Below are 23082 nucleotides of genomic sequence, written 5' to 3' on the forward strand. Positions count from 1 at the left end.
CACGTTTTGGGAACACTTCCCTGAGAATTCTGACATGTGTCTTTACTTCTAGCCAATAAGTCACAAACCTGTGTGCTAGTTTGAAAACAGCATTCTGCACTCAATTTTGAGAGGATCAAGGGAGATCTTTGGGTTCAGATTCCCTGTCTGTGTAGAAGTGAATGTGTGGCCGAGGTCCCTCGGGCTGGTTCTGACAATAAAAGGAGACGGTGTATGCAGAAGGATGTCAGAATCTGCTAATGCTCACCAGAGGTAAGATAGTAGAGTGCCAGGCATTTAATAATTAGAATAAAGACCCTTCAGACATGCTTTCACTTCTCCCACGGGCTGTGCCTGTCATCCCGTGGCCTCATTCAGCGCTAGTCCATTCGTTTATAACCCTCAGGGGTCTCCTCCTGCTGGACGTAGATGGGTTGTCAGTCCCCCACTCCCCAAAGTCTGCTCCCAGAGTTGGGATGACTGATGAAGGCCCAGGTGGTGGGATTCTGCTGCACGGTACTTTTCTTGGTCCCAGGTTCATAGCATCCTGTGACCCTGCCTGCTCCCCGTCCTCAGTCACTCCGAGGAGAACCCCCGTTCGAGGGGTGCAGGCAGCTGCTCCAGGGGGCATAGCTGCCAGCTCTTCCCTGAAAGATGGGGACACAGGATCAAGTGGAACCCCAGACCCAAGGCCTCGCTCCAAACGCCTTGCTGGATGCAGGTACACCCTCCCCGCCCCCCACCAAGGATGGTTCAGTTTGTTTCTCAAGTCGACCACATGTCTTCAATCTCTCTAATATTACTAGGAAAAACAATTTCAAAATGCCTTAGCTATATAATTCACGAGTCCCCTGGTTTGATTCAGGTGATGAGGTTTAAACTGATTACTGTGCTGTGTAGCTCTGAGTCCTTCACGCCCTGGCTAGCCATTCTTGGCGGATGGTTCCAGACTTCGCTGCAGACTAACTGACTACCCCTGAGGTGTTCCCTGCAGCTCCCGCGAACCCCTGTTCACAAAGAACGCTTTAATGTACTGGAGCAGCCCGGGAGGGCACGGTCTGCAGGCGCCTCCCGGGGGCGGCCGGGCCACTGTGCGCACGCGCAGCCTTCTCTAGGGGGGGGGGGGGGGGGGGGGGGGGGCGGGGGGGGGGGGCGGGGGGGGGGGGGGGGGGCGGAAATTGCCAGTTCCGCCTCGCCCGCGTCTCCTGCGGCCACCGCCCCCCGGGGCGAGCCGAGGTGGTAATGGAGTCTTTGTCGAGTACAAGTGAAAAATGAAGAATTACGGCTTGAGTCCGCACTGTGCACGCACACATGCCCGTCAGAGGAGAGGCAACCAGACCCTGAACTAATGTGTGGCCGCCGGAGACTCGGCCGCGGTTCACAGACGTGATGGGCGCGCGGCGCCAGGGTCCCGGCTCAGTCGGGCGGAGGGCGGGTTGGGGCGGGGTAGAGTGACGCGATCCTCCGCGCCCGCCCGCAGTCTGCACGTGGACGCGGGGCTGCGGGGGGCCGGGACTGCGCTTCGCAGGGCACAGCGATCCACCATGTGCCTCGGCGCCGTCGGAGGCGCTGGTCACCCGGATCCCGTGGGACGGTGCAGCTGCCCTGGGCTTGAGCGACTTCAGCGCTGGGTTACCAAGACACACCAGCTTCAGGCTGCTGATCTTTCTGGAAAGTTTTCTAACTGTGGAGGAGAAAGGAAGCGTCTTAGTTTTAGAAGCTGGACCTGCCTCGAGGGTGAGGCAAAAAGGTGGAGGGGACTGGAGGTAAGAAAGGTTCAAGAGACTGAGGGGAGATCCGTTTTACCTTCTCCACAGCCTCTCCCAGGAGGCCCTGCCTCCTGAGTTTCCTATTTTGGACACCTGAAAACCTGAACTGATTTTACCGCTTTCCCCCGCTCCGTCTCCCCGCCTTTGCCAACTGTTTTCACCTGGTGGCTGTATCAGGGGCGGCATGGGTAGGCAATAATTTCATCATCCCCGTCCTTCTCCACTTCACTCAGCTGTGTGCTGAGTGGCTTCAGCCATGGCCGACTCTGTGCGATCCCATGGACTGTAGCTCACTAGGCTCCTCTGTCCGTGGGAGTCTCCAGGCAAAGATGCTGGAGTGGGTTGCCATTTCCTTTCCGGTGATCTTCCCAACCAAGGGATTGAACTTGTGGCTCTTGTGCCTCCAGCACTGGCAGGTTTTTTTTAACCATTCGCGCCACCTGGGAAACCCACTTCACTCAGCATCACGTGCCTTTTTTTTAATAGACAAGGAAGACCGTGCTGTAAAAGTCCAAAATGAGCGCCTTAGACGCGCTACGCCAAGCCTGGAGAAGGAGAAGGGAGCGACTTGAACCCTCAAGCTTCTGGCACCTTGCATGAGGTCGGCTGGTTTGTCCATGTCTCCCTCTCGCTCTGCCCCAGCAGATAATTGGGGACTTTTCGGTTCAGGAGTTCTTGGCAGGGAAGGAGGCTTCTCCTTGTCCCTGATGGAGCGTTTCAATTCACTCGGGCACAGACGGGCGGAGGGGCTTTGCTCCACCAAACACCTCCCTGTAGCCTTCTGAGCCATCTCAGGCTGCAGGCCGGTGGCAGCCCCTCTTACCGGCCCCAGCTCATGATTTAAGCATGGTTCAACCCCTGCGTACTCCTGTGTGACCCACAGCAGTGAACAGACATCCTTTTTCCGTATGTACACACATCCTATTGGTTCTGTTTCTCTGGAGAACCCTGACTAATATTACAGGCTGCCTCCCACCATGACTGTGGAACTCCTTTCTTTCTAATAAGAGCTCCCTTTGGGAGAGCTCAATAAGAAAAAAGAAAAACCCTCATTAGGACTGTCCACGGGAGCAATGACTGCGTGAACCCTAATTACTGCACCCAAATTATTCTTTTCTGGTTGCAAAGGAAGGAGTCTCTAAGGTCCTTATTAAAACGTAGGACACATCTAAAGAATGGTAAATTGAAAAGGCTTGAGTCTTTTTTTTTTTTTCTTTTGCATTGACAGGAAAATATAAGGTCCTAAGGGCTTCTGAACCCCAACCAGGTCAGCCCAGAATGGCTTCAGCCAACATGCCCCATGGAAGGGAAGACATGGTAAGTAGTGACTCATGTTTATAGAGCACTTTATGCTGTAGTAAGTGCTTTCATATTTGTTAATGTCTTTGATCTTCATCACCACCTCCTTTAGGTTAAGTATTAGCTCACATCTTTGGACAAGGACAAATCAGAAGGTGAGAGGGAAGGCAGGAAAAGCATTTGAAAAGAACAGGAAGGAGGACCTGGTTGTTGGTTCATTCATGCACTCATTGCACAAATATTTATTGGTTACCACAGTGTGTCGCTGGGGAGACAACAGTTAATGAGGGCAGTCATGGTCTTAAGTCCTTTACGAGCTTAGAGTCTAGCAAACATTGCTTCACTACCTGCCCCTGGCAAAGTACTATTGGTGAAGTCCAAGTGTGCATCTGTCTAGCTTAATGGAAGGTTTTCCAGGTCTGAAACGTACCCTCTGGTGAACTTCCTTTTCCCCTCTAGCATACCTCTGTCACAGTGATGGTCACTCTCTCTTCTGTTGTGGTTAGCTCTTTTATTATCTTTCTCCCCAAGAGCAGGACCATTCTCCACCCAGCCCAGCACAGTGTCTAGCCCGCAGTTCCTAAGGCATGTTTATCCACTGATGACCTATTGTGAGCCATGCTTGGCAGCAGTATCTGAGGCTGCAGGAAAGGAAGAGACCCAAGTCCTTTCCTCTAGAGATCTGGAGTCTAATGGGAAGAAGGACAAATAGAGGAGCAATTACATTGCTGTGATAAGTTTTGCAGGGAGTGAATAGATGCTTAAGCAGCACAGAGGTCTCCTTGGAATGATCAGAAAGAGTGAGCAGAAAGTTTCCAGGAGCATGGGGGGGAAGGCAGAAGGGCATTTGGCACAGAGTGAGGAACATGAGCACAGGGGCACGAGGAAAGAGACTGCCAGGAGCTGGGCTTGGCTGCAGGGTCAGGAGGCTTCTGGTCAGTTGGAGGAAGGTAAGGCTGGACGCCCTGTCAAAGGCCACAGGCTGACAAGCTCAGGGACAGATGGTGGGCAGGTGCCCTTGGCACTGGTGGACAGTACGGAACCATTTTTGCCCTTAACCCTCATGGTAGAAAAAAAAGTCCCTCAGATATAAAATCACAATGTGTTGGAAGCAAACTCAGAAGTTATTTAGCCTCATTGTCACTGGATGCAGAGGTAATTTACCCAAAGCCACAGAGCTTACGGTAGAGACAGGACACAAGAAATCTCCTGGTTTTTTTCACTAACATCCCACATCCTCAGGCAACAGCTGCAAGAATCTTTGTATCATTTATAGAAAACTCTCAGGAACTTTCTGGTTTGTCAACAACTTAGTCTGAAATAATTCAGGAAAAAACAATTTTTTTTTTTGTCCTGTACTTGCAAGTCTTCTGGAACTTTGAGATTGTTTTTTCTTAAAAATCCCAACAGAATGGTTAACATAGGGCTGCAATAACAAAATACCACAGGCTTAAACAACTTTCTCTCCTGGAGGCTGGAAGACCAGTACTGAAGTGCTGGCAGGGTAAGTTTTCTCTGAAGGCCTCTCCCCTTGGCTTGTTGACGGCCACCCTCTTGCTGTGTCCTCACGTGGTCTTTTCTCCATGCACACACCCCTCTGGTATTTCTTTGTATGTTTAAATTTCCTCTTCTTTTAAGGACAACAGTCAGATTGGATTAGGCCCATCCCTAGTAGCCTCATTTTAACTTAGTCACCTCTATGAAAGCCCTGGTCCAAATGCAGTCATATTTTGAGGTACTGGGGTTAGGATTTCAACATACAAACTTGGGGAAGGGAGACAGAATCCACTCCATAATAGTTAATTTCTTCACTTTCCTAACTCCTGTCTTGCGAGTGCTTGCTCACATTCACTCCCTCTCTCTCGAGTCTATACCCTCCATTTTCTGGGAATTGGCAGTGAATCTCTAGAAGGCTCATTCTATGTCTTCAGCACCCAGGAGACGAGTACTTAGTGACTGAAAATCACACATCATTGTTTTGTCTGTTCTGTCTTCACTACTGGGCAGTGTCTCTGATGGGCTTTGCAGTGACTGTTTCCTAGTATCTAGAACAGAGCCTTGCACAAAATAGGCATATTTTCAGTGGTTAAATGCGTTCAGTAGTCACATATCACATAGCAGTTAATTTGAAGTTTTTAAAGAAAAGCAGAACAGCAAAAAACTGAATAACATTTATTCTTTTAAATTAGTTAGAAATTTATATTCTATACATAAGAAATATGAACCAATAGAATGAAGTTCCAGAGTATAGTTTTTACATGTACTTGCAATGTGATAAGTCCATGTTCCCTGAAGAATCATAAAAATTCACTAATCGTCCAATATTTAATGTATGAGAGAACTACTTAAGTCATGGGGGAATGTTGCTTGATGGGGCACAATCAACTTTTTTATCTCTTATATTTGTTTCATATTTGTGATTGTAAATGCATGTGCAGCCACGTGAAATCAGTGTTAATATCTGGTTTCTATGCTGCTGCTAAGTCATTTCAGTCGTGTCTGACTCTATGTGACCCCATAGACGGCAGCCCACCAGGCTCTGCCATCCCTGGGATTCTGCAGGCAAGAACACTGGAGTGGGTTGCCATTTCCTTTTCCAGTGCATGAAAGTGAAAAGTGAAAGTGAAGTCGCTCAGTCATGTCTGACTCTTCGCGACCCCATGGACTGACTGCAGCCCACCAGGCTCCTCCGTCCATGGGATTTTCCAGGCAAGAGTACTGGAGTGGGGTGCCATTGCCTTCTCCGCTGGTTTCTATAGGAGGTTCTCAAAAGGTAGGAAGCCTGTCTTACTAGGATCTTGCAAAACTCAGCACATTGCTGTGTGCAGAGGATTCACATCATGAAATACCTCAGAGAGTAGTCTGTGGATGATGCTTGTTATTTTTACAGGTTTTGCTTAGTAATCCAGTCAGACTTTCTTGTGCTCTGTTATTCCAATGACACTGGTTTATCAAATGTTAGGAATAAAATGCCTACAGTAGAACTAAAACAATCAGAGAGGTTAATGAAAGAGAGGAGAGGAGGGGAAAAGAATAGGAAGGGTGAGTAATTCCCGTCCTCTCATTGTGGGTCATGTTTCTTAACTCAGCCAGGAGGAAATCACAATTCATGCAAAAATAATTCTGTCTTTATTATTCCATGTCCATGGTGATTTGAGCCCTCCTTTTCTGAAGGAAAAAGAAAAGCATGTGTCTTAACAATACATTCCTCTTGTTCCCACTGAAATGTTACGTTAGTGACTGCATTTGATGACAATATAACCTGGCTCAGACCCCCTGCTGGGCCCTTACAGATCATTGTTATGCAGACTCCTTTAGGGGCTGTAATTTGGGATTCAATTTGCCATAAAATTGTCCTGAGTGTCACCTTGGTAATCGAAGATCATGTGACCCGTGAAACACATTGAACTGAAAGATGGCACCTCTTGAAAATTAATGTCAAATTGTTTCCAGTAGTAAAAACCCCTTAGCCATTTTATGTGAAATGAATGTTGCTATATCTCAGAGCTGGTAAGGGGTTAAGAGGAGGATGCTCCACCCACATCCCTTGACCTGGGCCTGCAGGGTCTCAGAGCAGAGCCTTCACCATAAATACCTCAAGGCTCAGCACACAGACTGGTCAACCCAGCAGCCCCTCTGGGTTTGATCGTCCTTATCTTCTTTTTAACCAAAAATCTGCATGTGGTTTAGTAAAGGGTTTTTATTCTGATTGTACATATAAAGGCAGTTTAAATGTAAAGTCTGGGCAAACAAAAGTCATAAATGGATGTTGGATATTGTCAGAAGCTTTTTCTGCATCTGCTGAGATGTTCATGTGGTTTTTTTCTTGTTTGTTTATATGGTACATCACATTGATTGATTTGCGAAGAATCCTTGTATCCCTGGGATACAATCCCACTTGATCATGGTGTTCAGTTCAGTTGCTCAGTCACGTCCCAACTCTTTGTGACCCCATGGACTGCAGCAGGCCAGGCTTCCCTGTCCATCACCAACTGCCGGAGCTTGCTGAAACTCATGTCCATTGAGTCGATGATACCATCTAACCCTCTCATCCTCTGTCAACCCCTTATCCGCCTGCCTTCAATCTTTCCCGGAATCAGGGTTTTTTTCCAATGAGTCAGTTCTTCCTATCAAGTGGCCAGAATATTGGAGTTTCAGCTTCAGCATCGGTCCTTCCAATGAATATTCAGTACTGATTTCCTTTAGGATTGACTAGTTGGATCTCCTTGCAGTCCAAGGGACTCTCAAGAGTCCTCTCCAACACCACAGTTCAAAAGCATCAATTCTTTGATGAAAGCGCTCAGCTTTGTTTGTAGTCCAACTCTCTCATCCATACATGCCTACTGGAAAAACCATAGCTTTGACTAGAGGAGCCTTTGTCAGCAACTTAATGTCTCTGCTTTTTAATATGCTGTCTAGGTTGGTCATAGCTTTTCTTCCAGTGGAGCAAGCGTCTTTTAATTTCATGGCTGCTGTCACCATCTGCCTTGATTTTGGAGCCCCCAAAAATAAAGTCTGTCACGGTTTCCATTGTTTCCCTATTTGCCATGAAGTGATGGGACCAGATGCCATGATCTTAGTTTTCTAAATGTTAAGTAAAACTCAAAAAAAAAAAAAGCCAACTTTTTCACTCTCCTCTTTCACTTTCATCAAGAGGCTCTTTAGTTCTTCTTTGCTTTCTGCCATAAGGGTGGTGTCATCTGCATATTTGAGGTTATTGATATTTCTCCTGGCAATCTTGATTCCAGCTTGTGCTTCTTTCAGCCCTGCATTTCTCATGATGGACTCTGTATGTAAGTTAAATAAGCAGGGTGACAATATACAGCCTCGATGTACTCCTTTCCCTATTTGGAACCAGTCTGTTGTTCCATGTCCATTTCTAACTGTTGCTTCCTGACTGGCATACAGATTTCTCAGGAGGCAGGTCAGGTGGTCTGGTATTCCCATCTCTTGAAGAGTTTTCCACAGTTTGTTGTGATCCACACAGTCAAAGGTTTTGATATATAGTCAGTAAAGCAGAAATAGATGTTTTTCTGGAACTCTCTTGCTTTTTCGATGATCCAACGGATGTTGGCAATTTGATCTTAGGTTCCTCTGCCTTTTCTAAATCCAGCTTGAACATCTGATAGTTCACAGTTCACATACTGTTGAAGTCTGGCTTGGAAAATTTTGAGCATTACTTTGCTAGCATGTGAGATGAATGCAATTGTGCATTAGTTTGAATATTCTTTGGCATTGCCTTCCTTTGGGATTGGAATGAAAACTGACCTTTTCCAGTCTTGCAGCCACTGCTGAGTTTTCCAAATTTGCTGGCATACTGAGTGTAGCACTTTAACACCATCATCTTTTAGGATTTGAAGTAGCTCAACTGGAACTCCATCACTTCTACTAGCTTGTACATAGTGATGCTTCCTAAAGCCCACTTGATTTCACATTCCAGGATGTCTGGCTCTAGGTGAGTGATCACACCACTGTGGTTATCTGAGTCCTGAAGATCTTTTTTATATAGTTCTTCTGTGTATTCTTGCCACCTCTTCTTAATATCTTTTCTGATTGCTGTAGCTAGGACTTCCAAATCTATGTTGAATAATAGTGACAAGAGTGGGCACCCTTGTCTTATTCCTGATTGTAGAGGGAATGCTTCATTTCTCACCATTGAAAATAATGTTTGCTGTGGGTTTGTTGTATGTGACCTTTATTATGTTAAGATAGGTTCCTTCTATGCCCTTTTTTCTAAGAGTTTTTATCATAAATGGGTGCTGAATTTTGTTCAAAGTTTTTTTCTGCATGTGTTGAAATTATCCAATGGTTTTTATCTTTCAGTTTGTTAATATGGGGTATCACATTGATTGATTTGCATATATTGAAGAATGTGTTGCCTCCCTGGGATAAACCTCACTTGGTCATGGTGTATGATCTTTTTAATGTCTTGTTGAATTCTGTTTGCTAGAATTTTGTTGAGGATTTTTGTGTCTGTGTTCATCAGTGATACTGGCCTATAATTTTGTTTTTATGATATCTTTGTCTGGTTTTAGTATCAGGTTGATTGTGGCCTCGTAGAATGAGTTTGGAAGTGTTCCTTCCTCTGCAATTTTTTGGAAGAGTTTCAGAAGGATAGGCATTAACTCTTCTGTATGTGTTTGATAGAATTCACCTATAAAGCCATCTGGCCCTGGGGTTTTATCTTTTTTTTCTTGGGATATTTTTTATCATAGTTTCAATTTCATTGTTTGTAATTGCCTGTTCATAATTTCTATTTCTTCCTGGTTCAGTCTTGGAAGGTTGAACTTTCCTATGAATCTGTCCATTTCCTCTAGGTTGTCCATTTTATTAGTGTATAGTTGCTCATAATAGTCTGTTATGAGCATTTGTGTTTCTGCATTGTCTATTGTGACCTCTCCTTTTTCGTTCCTAGTTTTGTTGATTTTTTTCCCCATTTTTCTTGATGAGTCTGGCTAATGGTTTGTCAGTGTTGTTTATCTTATCACAGAACCAGCTTTTAGTTTTATTAATCTTTACTGTTGTTTCCTCCATTTCTTTTTCAGTTATGCTCTGATCTTTATTATTTCTTTCCTTCTACTAACTTTGGGGTTTTTCTGTTCTTCTTCCAGCTGCTTTAGGTATAGAGTTAGGTTGTCTATTCAGTGTTTTTCTTGTTTCTTGAGGTGGGATTGTATTGCTATAAACTTCCCTCTTAGAATTACTTTGCTGCATCCCATAGGTTTTGGGTCATCATGTTTTATTTGTCATTTGTTTCTAGCAGTCTTTTGAGTTCCTTTGTTTCTTCAGTAACCTTTTTGTTACTTAGAAATGTATTGTTTAATCTTCATGTGTTTGTGTTTTTTGCAGTTTTTCTCCTGTAATTGATATCTAGTCGTATAGCATTATGGTGAAAGAAAATGCTTGATACAATTTCAGTTTTCTTAAATTTACTGAGGCTTGATTTGTGATCCAAGATTATCCTGGAGAATGTTCCATATGCACTTGAGAAGAAAGTGTATTCTGCGTTTGGATGGAAGAACTGAAGATATCAGTTAGATCCGTTTGGTCTAATGTTTCATTCAACATTTGTCTTTCCTTATTGACTTTCTGTTTTGATGATGTGTCCATTGGTGTAAGTGAGGTGTTTTAGCAACACACTATTATTGTGTTGCTGTCAATTTCCCCTTTTATGTCTGTTTGTGTTTGCCTTATGTACTGAGGTGCTCCTATGTTGGGTGCATAAGTATTTACAATTATTATGTCTTCTTGGTTGATCCCTTGATCATTATGTAGTATCCTCCTTTATCTCTTATAATATTCTTAGTCTATTTTGTCTGAAATGAGAATCGCCACTCTGGCTTTCATTTGACTTCCATTTGCATGAAATATCTTTTTCCGTCCTTTTACTTTCAGTCTGTGTGTATCTCTAGGTTTGAAGTGGCTCTCTTGTAGACAGCATATATATGGGTCTTGTTTTTTTTTTTTTTATCCATTCAGCCAGTATGTCTTTTGATTGGAGTGTTTAATCCACTTACATTTAAAGTAATTATTGATATATATGTTCCTATTGGCATTTTGTTAATTGTTCTGGGTTTGTTTTTGTAATCTTTCCTGTCTCTTGTCTTTAATTCCTATATAAATACCTTTAGTACTTGTTATAAAGCTAGTTTGTTGGGTGCTCAGTTCTCTTAACTTTTGCTTATCTGTAAAGCTTTTGATTTCTCCATCAATTTGGAATGAGATCCTTGCTGAGTAGAGTAATCTCGGTTGTAGATTTTTTTTTTTCCAGTACTTTAAATATATCCTGCCATTGCCTGCTAATCTGCACAGTTTCTACTGAAAGATTAGCTGTTAATTGTATGGACTTTTCTCTTGTATGTTACTTGTTGCTTTTCCGATGCTGCTTTTAATATTCTTTCTTTGTGTTTAAACTCTGTTAGCTTATTTAGTATGTGTCTCAACATGTTTCTCCTTGGGTTTATCCTGTATGGGACTCTCTTCACTTCTTGGACTTGATTGACTATTTCCTTTCCCATGTTGGGGAAGTTTTCTACTATAATCACTTCAAAATTTTTCTCAGTGCTTTTCTTTGTCTCTTCTTCCTCTGGGACACCTATAACTCGAGGGTGTGTTTAATATTGTCCCAGAGGTCCCTGAGGGTATCTCAATTCTTTCATTCTTTTTCCTTTATTCTGCTCTTCAGCAGTCATTTCCACCATTCTATTTTCTATCTCACTTATCCATTGTTCTGCCTTAGTTATTCTAATATTGGTTCCTTCCAGAGTATTTTTAATTTCAGTAATTATGTTGTTCATCTCTGTTTATTTTTTACTTCTTCTATGTCTTTGATAATTGCTTCTTGCATTTTCTCTATTTTCGAGGGATTAGAACATCTTTACTATCATTATTCTGAATTCTTTTTTTCAGGTAGCTTGCCTGCTTCCTCTTTATTTATTTGGCCTTGTAAGTTTCTACCTTGTTCTGTCATTTGTGCTGTATTTCTCTTTCTTATCTTTTTTCCTCCCCTAGTTTGCTCTGTTTGAGGTCTCCTTTTCCAAGGCTTTAGGGTCATATTCCTTCTTCCTTTTGGTTTTTGCCCTTGGTGGGAAAGGTTGGTTCAGTTGTTTGTGTTGACTTCTTGTTGAGTGTGACTTGTGTTTGCATTCTACTCTGAGCAGGTGAATTTTTTTTTCTTTCTTTCTTTCCCCAACGGGTAGGGCTGTGTGAGGCGGTATGTCTTGGAGTGTCTATGGGAGTCCTGTTGCTGATGATGGTTTTCGTGTTTTTGTCTTGCTTGTTGTTTGGGTAAAAGTGTCCTGCACTGGATACCATCGGCAGCTGGGTGTTACCAGACTTTGTGCACAAGTGTAGGCTTTCCTGAAAGGTCTCAGTAATTAAACCCCTGGGGTTTGGAGTTCTCTGGCTGTCTGAGATCCTGGATTCAATGCGCCCAATTCAGTGGTTCAGGCCCAGTCCTTGGATGGAAGACTGAGATTCCATGAGTTGTTTGTTATGGGATTAAAGGGGATTAAAGCAAACACACCAAGACAAAAAGCAAAACATAACATGAAATAAAAGACAAACCCAGATAAATGGAAAATACAGGATCAGGCAGGTAATTAGAATAACAATGGGACACATACACACACCTACAGACACACAAATATAACCAAAGTATTCCAGAGAAAAGAAAGTACAAGAGACTCACTTGGTGAGCAAAGGAAACCAAAAATGACAATGATCAATTAAAAACAGAGCTAACTGAACACTCAGACCAGAAAACTGAGCCACAGCGGAGCGCCAACTGGGAAATATAGCAGAGAAAACATAAAAATTAATGTACATGGTGAAAAAAGAGAGTGAAGGGGGAAGAAAAGAAGGGAGAGAAAAGAGAAAAGGAAGGGGTGAAGGAAAGGATTAAAAGAAAAAATAGAAAAGCAAAGATAAATAGACATATGAAAAAGATTTGTATATATTAAAGAATAGCTACAGCAGGAAAAGAACAATAAAAAAAACAGAAAAAAACCAAAATTACAAAAAAGGAAGAAAAAAATCTTAAAAAGGAAAAATCCATAACTCCACAAAAAGCCAAGTTAAAGGTCGAAGTATGTAGGAGGAATCAAAAGTGTGATTTAAAAGAAAGAAAAAAGTTCTCAAGGTGCTTGTTGTTCTTAGTTGTGGAGTTTTCCCCCAGTGGATGGGCTTGGACTAGTGTCCTGTGACGGCTTCCTGGCTGGGGGGACTTGTGCCTGTGTTCATTTCGGTGGAGCTGGATCTCATCTCTCTGAAAGGCAGCACAGTTTTCACTAGTAGGTTTTGGGTGTCTATGGATTCAGTATGGCCTTGAGCAGTCCTCGGCTTTGGCAGTGGCTTAGGCAGTGGTATTTCCACAGCAGCGTCAGAGTAGCCCTCTTAGCGCGCATCCTCACTGCCACCAGCCCCCTGCTTCTCCCTGGGATCTTTGCTGTAGCTTCTGCCTGCAGGCCCACCCTGTGCTGCAGGCCAAAGCTTGCTAGGCAGAGGCTTGTGTGTCACTTTTCTGTTCCCTGACCCCACCGTCTGCTCCGCCGAGGTTTGTGTGTGTATCTCTCAGCACCCCAGGCCGCCCTTTGTTGGCAGATTTTTAATTACAGTTTTATTACTTGTGATAGGTCTATCCATATTTTTTATTTATTCCTGGGTCAGTGTTGGAAGGTGTTTCCTTCAGTGAAGGAAAGTGTACCTTTCTAAGAATTTGTCCATTTCTTCCAGGTTGTCTGTTTTATTGGCATATAGTTGCTTATAGTAGTCTCTTATGACCCTTTGTGTTTCTGCAGTGTCAGTTGGAATTTCTCATTTTTCATTTCTTATTTTATTGATTTGAGTCCTCTCCTTTTTTTTTCTTCCTGAGTCTGGCTAAAGATTTATCAGTTTTACCAGTTATCAATTTTATCAGAAAACTGCTGGTACTAATTAGTGAATTTGGTAATGTTACAGGATATAAAAATTCATGCATAGAAATCTCTTCCACTCTTATACACTGACAGTGAAAGATCAAAAAGAGAAGTTAAGGAAATAGTCCCATTTACCATTGCAACAAAAATAGCAAAATACCTAGGAATAAAGCTACCTAGCAAGGCAAAAAAACCTCTATTCAGAATATTATACTGATGAAAGAAATCAAAGATGACACAAACGGAGCGATATACGATGTTCTTGAAACGCAAGAATCAATATTGTGAAAGTGGCTATACTACCAAAAGCAGTCTACAGACTCAGTGCAATCCCTATCCCAGTGGCATTTTTCACATAGTTAGAACAAAAGTTTTATAATTTGTATGGAAACACAAAACACCTCGAATAGCCAAGGCAATTTTGAGAAAGAAAAACAGAGCTGGGGGAATCAGGCTCGCTGGCTTCAGACTATAGTACAAAGCTCTTCATTAAGACAGCATGGTACAGGCACAAAAACAGGAATATGGATCAATGGAAAAGGATAGAAAGCCCAGAGGGGAACGCATGCACCTATTGGTCTATGACAGAGGAGGCAATGGAGAAGAGACAGTATATTCAATAAATGGTGCTGGGAAAACTGAGCAGCTACCTGTAAAAGAACGAAATTAAAACACTCCCTAACACCGTACACAAAAATAAACTCAAAATGGGTTAAAGACCTAAATGTAAGGCCGGACACTGTAAAACTCCTTGAGAAAAACATGGGCAGAACACTCTTTGACACAAATGGCAGCAAAATCTGTTTTGACCCACCTCCTAGAGTAATGAAAATAAAAACAAAAATAAACAAATTAAATTAAAAGCTTTTGCACAGCAAAGGAAACCATAAACAAGATGAAAAGACAAGCCTCAGATTGGAAGAAAATATTTACAAATGAAGCAACTGACAAGAGATTAGTCTCCAAAACATAAGCAGCTCATGCAGCTTAATATTAAAAAAAAAAAAAGCCCAATCAAAAAATGGGCAGATGATCTAATAGACATTTCTCCAAAGAAGACATACAGATGGCCAACAAAACATGAAAAGATGCTCAACATCACTAATTATTAGGGAAATGTAAATCAAAAGTACAATAAGGTTTCATTTCACACTGATCAGGATGGCCATCACCATAAAATCTACAAACCGTAAATTCTGGAGAGTGTATGGGGTAAAGGAAACCCTCTTACACTGATGATGGAAATGTAGAGTGATACAGCCCCTATGGAGAATAGTATGGTGATTACTTAAAAAACTAGAAATAGAACTATTACATGACCTAGCAATCTCACTGCTAGACATACATATACCTGAAGAAAACCATAATTCAAAAAGATAAATGTGCTCCAGTGATCATTGCAGCACTATTTACTATAGCCAGAACAAGGAAGCAACCTACATGTCCATCAACAGAGGAATGATAAAGATGTAGTACATATACACAATGGAATATTTACTCAGCCATAACAAGGAACAAAATTGTGTCCTTTACAGAGATGTGAATGGAACTAGAAACTATCATACAGAATGAAGTAAAGTCAAAAGAGAAAAACTAGTATCTTATATCACTTTTATGTGGAATCTAGAAAAAATGATACAGATTAACCTATTTGCAAAGCAGAAATAGAGACACAGACTTATAGAACAAATTATGCACAGGGGGAGTGAGGAAGGGGAGTGGGTGGGATGAATTGGGAGGTTGGTAATGACATGTGTACACTACTATGGATGAAATAGTAAATTAGGATCTATTGTATTGCACAGGGAACTCTGCTAAATTCTCTGTTGCTACCTGAAGTGGGAAGGAAATATAAAAAAGAGTGGGTGGATATATGTATGTGTATAGCTGATTACTTTGCTGTGCAGCAGAAACCAACACAACATTGTAAAGAAACTATTGTTCGGTCACTAAGTGTGCCTGATGCTTTGTGACCCCATGGACTGCAGCCCGCCAGGCTTCAAAATTATATAGTTGTTATTCTGAAAAAAATTATTAAAGTGACTAATGATTATAATTATATTATTATGATTACATTACTTGTTTGCATATTGTATTTATTACATATTATATGTATACTATATAATATTACTATATAATTATATCCATTATAGTTATATAGTGATTATAATTATTAATATTTATTCTTAAATCTTTTTCTTGTCTTATGACACTGGCTCAGAGCTCCTGTATAATGCTGAGAAAATATTTCTTGATAGAATATTTCTTTTTTTTTAAATAAAATATATTTGATGTGTAATATTTAAGTTCAAGGTGTGTACCAAATGTTGATTTGATATGTTTTTATGTGAATGCCATTATAGTACTAGCACCTCTATCACATCACATAATAATCATCTTTATGTGTGATGGGAGTAATTAAGATTTAGTCTGTTAGCAAGTTTGATTATAATACAATATTGTTGCCTATATTCACTAAACAGTGCATTAGGTCTCCAAGACTCATCTACTAATAAAGGCAAACTTCTAATGGTCACTATTAAGTGTGGTGCTTATTATATGTTTTTGTAGATATCCTTTACCTCTTAAGGATTCTCCTTCTATTATTAAGGTTTTATTTAATCATGAAAAGATGTTGAATTTTCTTTAAATGCTTTTTCTGCACATCCTGAGATGTTCACATGATAACATCTCTCTAGTGTGTAAATGTAGTGGATTTACTGAATGTATTATCCCTTTTATTTGTGCTTACTTAGACTTACCAGCATATTAAGTGTTGCTAACCAACCAGTCCATCCTAAAGGAGATCAGTCCTGTGTGTTCATTGGAAGGACTGATGTTGAAGCTGAAACTCCAATACTTTGGCCACCTGATGTGAAGAGTTGACTTACTGGAAAAGACCCTGATGCTGGGATGGATCGGGGGCAGGAGGAGAAGGGGACAACAGAGGATGAGATGGCTGGATGGCATCACCGACTCTATGGAAATGAGTTTGAGTCAACTCCGGGAGTTGGTGATGGATAGGGAGGCCTGGCATGTTGCGATTCATGGGGTCACAGAGTCGGACACGACTGAGCGACTGAACTGAACTTTGACTTACTAATATTTGTTTAGGGTTCTTATGTTTATATTCTTGTGTTTTCTTTGTACTTTTCCCTTCCATACTGTCAGATTTTGGTACTGAGGTACCAAATTAGTTGGAAAGTACTCCTTACTGTTCTCTTCCTTGGAAAAAAATTGTGAAGGGTTGAATTCTTTTCTTCCTTAAATGTTTTGGTGGAATGCACTAGTGAAACCAACTCAGCTTTTCATTATTCTTTTAGAAGGAGTACTAAAGAGTATACTAGTGAAACCAACTCAGCTTTTCATTATTCTTTTAGAAGGATTACTAAAGAGTATAAAGTGTTCCTTGTTTTTCATTAGTGAATTTTTTTTCAGATTTTAAAAAATTTTCTTGAATCAACTTCGGTGAATCACATTTTTCTAGGAATTTGTTCATGTATCTATTCAAGAATTTTGGTATAAAGTTGTTAAAAATTCTCTTACTTAATGCTGAGGCATCTGGAGTGCTGTTTCCTTTTCATTTCTGATACTAGATGCTTATAGCTTCTCTTTATTTCTTCATTAATTTTGCCAGAAGTTTGTCAGTTTTATAAGTCTTTTCAAAAAATAGACTTTTTTATCGACCCACTGTATTTTGTCTTTGTGTTTTTGCAGATTTTCCCCTGGTCTTTATCATTTCCTTCCTTCTACTTTCGTTGGGTATATTTTCTGAGCTTTTTATAAGCTCTTGAGATAGGTGCTTAACTCATTTATTTTTGGCCTGTTTTTTCTTTGTATAGTACAAGAACCTTGCAACATTTCTAGCCTATATATTTACACTGTCTATATCTGACTAACTATTACTGATCCTGCAAGTTTTGGTTATCAATCAGTCAGAATACGTTTTTATTTCCATTGTAGTTTTTTCTTTGATCTTTAAGTTAACATCTCATTATGATTGTTGATATGTCTGTTTCTGTTAAAAGTTCTGTTCTTTTCTACCTTATAGATATTAATGCTATATTATTATGTGCCCTTTTGGATTTTATTTTTAGATGTCTTTATTTCATCCTTACTATTGAACTTTTGCAGGGTGTAATATTCTAGGGCAACTGTTATTTTCTTTAATCAGTTGAAAACAGCTTTCCATTTTTTCTGACTTCTGGTGCTGATGAGAAGTCACCTGTGAATCTAACTGGCATTCTTTTGAAGATTATCTGCCTTTTTCCTTTGGTTACTTTTCAGATTTTGTCTTTTTTCATTCTTCTTAAATTCACAATGATGTACCTGTTGTGAATTTCTTGTTATTCATCATGCTTGAAATTCACTGATCTTTGAATCTGTGGATTAGTGTTTTTATCAGTTTGGGGAAAATTTTAATCATTATGTGCTTGAATCTTTTCAACCATTTTGTACTGCATGTTCTTACTCTTTTTTCCTTAATATATTTTATTGAAATATAACTGATTTATAATATTTCAGGTGCACAGCAAGGTGATTCAACTATACATATGCACATATATTACTTGTGAAATTATTTTCCATTATAACTTATTACAAGATACTATAGTTCCTACGCTGTACAGTAAAACCTTGTTGCTTGTTGCATATCTATTTTTTATATTAGAAATCTAGGATTTTATCCATACTAAGTCAAATAAGTGGAATCAAAATGTCATGAATTTTTTAGTTATGCAAAAATTAATAAGTTTTATAAAATATATAAATTATGTATACTATGCTTGATAAAGGCTTGAGAAATAACATTAAGAAAAAGAAGAGATGGGAAAACTGGAAAACATAAATGAAATGGGATCATTGACTATGAAATAGAAAAAGTGAAACTAGGTAAAAGTAAAAGATCATCATATAGTACAGTTGTTTTTAAACATGGCTGCTCATTAGAAGCATATCTGGAGCTCTGAAGAGAAGAAAAAGAAATACATAGGTATTTGTATTTTTCAAAAAATTCCGAGGTAATTCTGATATGCATCTGGATTTCAAAAAGTGATTACAGGTTTTTCTATTAAGTTGTAGTTTTGGTGATAATAGAGTTCTATTATTTTTCTGTTGACAAATATTGATACAGTGGTATTAAGTGAGTAACAGTTACATAATCACAATAGTGAAAGATGTTTATCAGTTTTCACAGTCAATAGCCAGACACAAATTAAAAGATAATTACAATTGCAAGCCATAATAGGAACATGATTAAATCTCACAACACAAAATAATTACATACAATTTAGGGGGTCAAGCTCAGCTCACAATACAAAATAATTACATATGATTTAGGGGGTAAAGCTCAGTGATGGGTGCAAGTGCATGCATATACATGTTTTCATCCACCCAGCCAGTCTGTGTCTTTTGGTTGGTGCATTTAATCCATTTACATTTAAGGTAATTATTGATATGTATGATCCTATTAACCACTTTCTTAATTATTTCAAGTTTATTTACTGTAGATCTTTTCCTTCTCTTGTGTTTTCTGCCTTGAGAATTTGCTTTAGCATTTGTTGTAAAACCAGTTTGGTGGTGCTGAATTCTCTTAACTTTTGCTGGTCTGGAAAGCTTTTGATTTCTCTATCAAATATGAATGAGAGTCTTGCTGGGTAGAGTATTCTTGGTTGTAGGTTATTCCCTTTCATCACTTTAAAAGGAAATGGCAACCCACTCTAGTATTCTTGCCTGGAAAATCCTATAGACGGAGGAGCCTGGGAGGCTGCAGTCCATGGGGTCGCAAAGAGTCGGACACGACTGAGCGACTTCACTTTCCTTTCCATTACCCTCTGGCTTGTAGAGATGCTGTTGAGAAATCAGCTGATAGCCTGATGGGAGTTCCCTTGTATGCTATTTGTCATTTTCCCCTCGTTGCTTTTTATATTTCATCTCTGTCTTTAATGTTTGTCAGTTTGATTACTGTGTGTCTTGGTGTGTTCCTCCCCGGATTTATCCTGCCTAGGACTCTCTGCTTCCTATACTTGGTTCACTATTTCCTTTCCCAGTTTAGGGAAATTTTCAGCTATTATCTCTTCAAGTATTTTCTCAGGTCCTTTCTCTCTTCTCCTTCTGGGACCCCTGTAATGTGAATGTCGGTGCAATTAATATTGTCCCAGAGGCCTCTTAGGCTGTCTTCATTTCTTTTCATTCATTTTTTTTTATACTCCGTTCTGTGGCAATAATTTCCACTGTCCCCCAGGTCATTTATCTGTTCTGCTTTAGTTATTCTGCTATGGATTCCTTCTAGTGTCTTATTCATCTGTTTGTTTGTTCTTTAGTTCTTGTAGATTTTTGGTAAACAACGTTTTACATCTTCTCCATTGTTTTCCCGAGATCCTGGATCATCTTCACTATCATTATTCTGAATTCTTTTTTCTTGAAGGTTGCCTGTCTCCCCTTTGTTTAGTTGTTTTTCAGGGGGGTCTGTCTTGTCCCTTCATCTGGGACTTAACTTTCTGCTTTTTCATCCTGATGAACTTCATGTAATGTGGGTCTTGTTTTAGCTGCTGTGGGATTGTGGTTCTTCTTGCTTCTTCTGTTTGCCCTCTGATGGAGGAGGTTAAGAGGCTTGTGTAAGCTTCCTGATAGGAGGGACTGGTGATAGGGAAAAGCTTGCTCTGGTGGGCAGCACCTTGCTCAGTAAAGCTTTTATCCAGTTATCGCTTCTGAGTGGGGCTGTGCTCTCTCCCTGTTAGTTGTCTGACCCAAGGTGACCCCGCCTCGGGTTATAGTAGGGTTAATGATGACGTCCAAGAGGGTTTATGCCAAGGGGGACCTTCCAGGACTGCTGCCGCCAGTGCCCCCATCCCTGTGGTGAGCCCTTGCTGACCCACGCCTCCACAGGAGACCCTCCAACACTAGCAGGTAGTTTTGGTTCAGTCTCCTGTGGGGTCACTCCTCTTTTCCTCTGGGTCTTGGTGCATGCAAGATTTTGTTTGTGCTCTCCATGTCTGGAGTCTCTGTTTCCCCAGTCCTGTGGAAGTCCTATAATCAGATTCCCTGGGGATTCCCAGTCCCTTTGTCAGATCCCCAGACTGTGAAGCCTATGTCGGGTTTAGAACCTTCACAACAGTGGGAAAACTTCTTTGGTATTATTGCTCTCCAGTTTGTGGGTCACTCACCCAGTGGATATGGGCTTTGATTTTATCGTGATTGTACCCCTCCTACCATCTCCCTGCAGCTTCTTTTTTTGGTAGGTTCCAGCATCCTCCTGTAGATGGTTGTTCAGCAGATAATTGTAATTTTGGTGCTCTCTCAGGTGGAGATGAGCGCACATCCTTCTGTTCCACCATCTTGAACTGGAAGCCTGCATGTTCTTACTCTTCTATTCTTATGGATCTTAGATCAATTGTGAGGTTGACCTTATTACTATTTCCTCCTCATTCTTCACTTATTTACTGTATTTTTTTTTCATATTTTTCTCTCTGTGATGTGTTATAGATCATTTCTTCTGACCTATCTTCCAGTACACAGCTTTTTTCTACTCTGACCGATTGGCTGACAAGGTTATCTATTGCAATTTTCATTTCACTTACTCTATTTTTTATGTCTAGAATCTGTATGATTCTTTTTCAGTTATATCGCTTTTTGTTCCTTATTCTCTATCATTTAAAAACCTATCATTTATAATTATTAATAGTGAACTTAATTGTCTTAAAATGCATATGATGTTTCCATGCGTGGAATGTGAGTGTGTTGCTGCTCTTTGTTGCTTTCCTGATACAAACTCATGTCACTTCTGTTCTTGAGTTCCTGATTACCCCTGACTGGTCATTAACTGCTCATGAAAAATGACTCGTGGGCATTGCCAGAGTTTTTCATTTGTTTCTGCCGGAGATTTGGGGACGTTATCAGCTGAGAATCACCCCCGAGTCACTTCACAACCTGAGGCTCATTGGTTAACCCAGACTTGCCTGGCTGGACAGTAAATAAACAGTTCTGGTCTCTAGGCATGACTGTCACAAAGTCTTCTTTTGGCCGCCCCTTTCCTTTCATTTTCCTTTTATTACTCTTTTTAATATGAAGACATTCCTGAGCCAGTCTCCTCTTAAAATAAGCATTTAGCCTTCTGGGGTCCCAGTTCAATATAAACAGAATCTCTGTTAAGTCTATCCATGTTAGAGATTTCATGAGTCTTAATTTCTGTCCCCTTTTCCCCACAAAGTCTCTAAAATCCAAATGTGCAGCACTGACAAATGCCTTTAGTGGACAAGCAGTTTTGGTTCCAATATCTAATAGTTCATTAGCCTCTCTGTTACAGGCTTTCATCCAAAAATTAGCCTCAAAGTACCTCAGTGTTTCTTAATCTCTTCAGTGTTTTAAAAGTTATTTTTGTGGTTCCCCGCCCCCCCCCCCCCCCAGCATTTTCCTCATGAAAGAGTTGTGCCACAAAACTCAACATTCCATAATCAGAAGCCATAAAATCTCCAAACTCTTTTATGGAATCCTGTTCTAAGTTATGATGGATAGCCAGTGGTCACCAGATATTGAGAAAAAATATTTTAAGAAGGATAGATAATAAAAAGAAAAAGGCAATTTGGTCAAAATCAGTTATGCAGAGAAAAAGAAATTAACCTTCTCCCCACTGTCATTAGTATCCTTAGAGAGATAAGATAGTGAATCCATAAAACAAGAACACGATGCTATTTAAAAAGAACATTAGAATATAAAACAAGAGCTCTTGAAAGTTAAAAATGCTAGCAGAAGTGAAAAAATTCTATAAAAATTTGAGACTTAAAATGGAGAGAATCTTTCATAAAGTAAAATAAAAATACAAAAGACAGAAAAATAGGAAAGAGAGGCAAGAAAATTAAGAGTGCTAAAATCATCAGGTAGCTTCCTAAAAAAGTATTCATGGGAAACACAATTAGGGAGACTTACAGCCCTTATTTCACATTTACTTTTAACATACTAGGTTGGCATTTATCTTTAAGATTTGGGGTTGTAAACAATTTTCTCTCACAATTACTGTTAATAATGCATTTGCAGATTTTTGCTTCCTATTCCTGTGACTTTTGAATCTGCTGGCTTAAGTTCAATGGCTTAAATCATTCCTCACCTAGAAAAGGGAGGCAGATTCCTCCAGGAAATACAGCAATGGCACCATTATTATGGGAGCTGAGATCGCCATGTAGTTATTTGGGCCTCTTCTTGGCTCTGAATCAACAGAAGAAACAGATTACTGATTTGGTTGAACTGAGTGATCTCTTTCAAGTTGGTGCTATATACTCGGGTAAAGGAGAACCATGTCTGAGCTCAGGGGATTCTCTGAAGTGCATCTTCGTAATTGTATATCTAGTTTAGTGAAGATTGAGGTAACCCACAAAGGCAAAACCACTAAGGACCCTGACAGTCAGGTATGAAAATCTGAATCATTTCACCAGGTAAAGACCCTTGACAAGGCAAGGTGCTGACTGAAGTCAAGAAGATCATAGAATGGATTGTAGAAGAATGAATTTTAAAATATTAACTCGTCAGGTCAGTTTATTTCTCTTCCTCAGTTCTTGTCTCATTGTAACAAAAATTTTGAATGACAGAATAAAGGGTTTAAAACAACAGACAAGTTAAGCTCAATTCAG

At 40.3% G+C, this 23082-nt stretch overlaps 1 long non-coding RNA gene across 2 annotated transcripts in view; it reads left to right on the forward strand.

The window, feature by feature from the left end:
* Positions 1-1176: 1176 nt before the first annotated feature.
* LOC110151811 (uncharacterized) overlaps positions 1177-23082 on the forward strand; it is a 64769-nt gene continuing 42863 nt past the window's right edge. Inside the window, exons 1-2 of one of the 2 annotated variants that reach the window (XR_011490385.1) lie at positions 1177-1745; positions 2977-3065. This is a non-coding gene — a long non-coding RNA (uncharacterized lncRNA). Of the gene's footprint in view, positions 1746-2238; positions 2350-2976; positions 3066-23082 lie in introns of those variants that run through there. The other variant, XR_002318166.2, reaches the window with a different exon arrangement.

The sequence above is a fragment of the Odocoileus virginianus genome, chromosome 11, assembly GCF_023699985.2.
Source record: "Odocoileus virginianus isolate 20LAN1187 ecotype Illinois chromosome 11, Ovbor_1.2, whole genome shotgun sequence".
Lineage (NCBI taxonomy): Eukaryota > Metazoa > Chordata > Mammalia > Artiodactyla > Cervidae > Odocoileus > Odocoileus virginianus.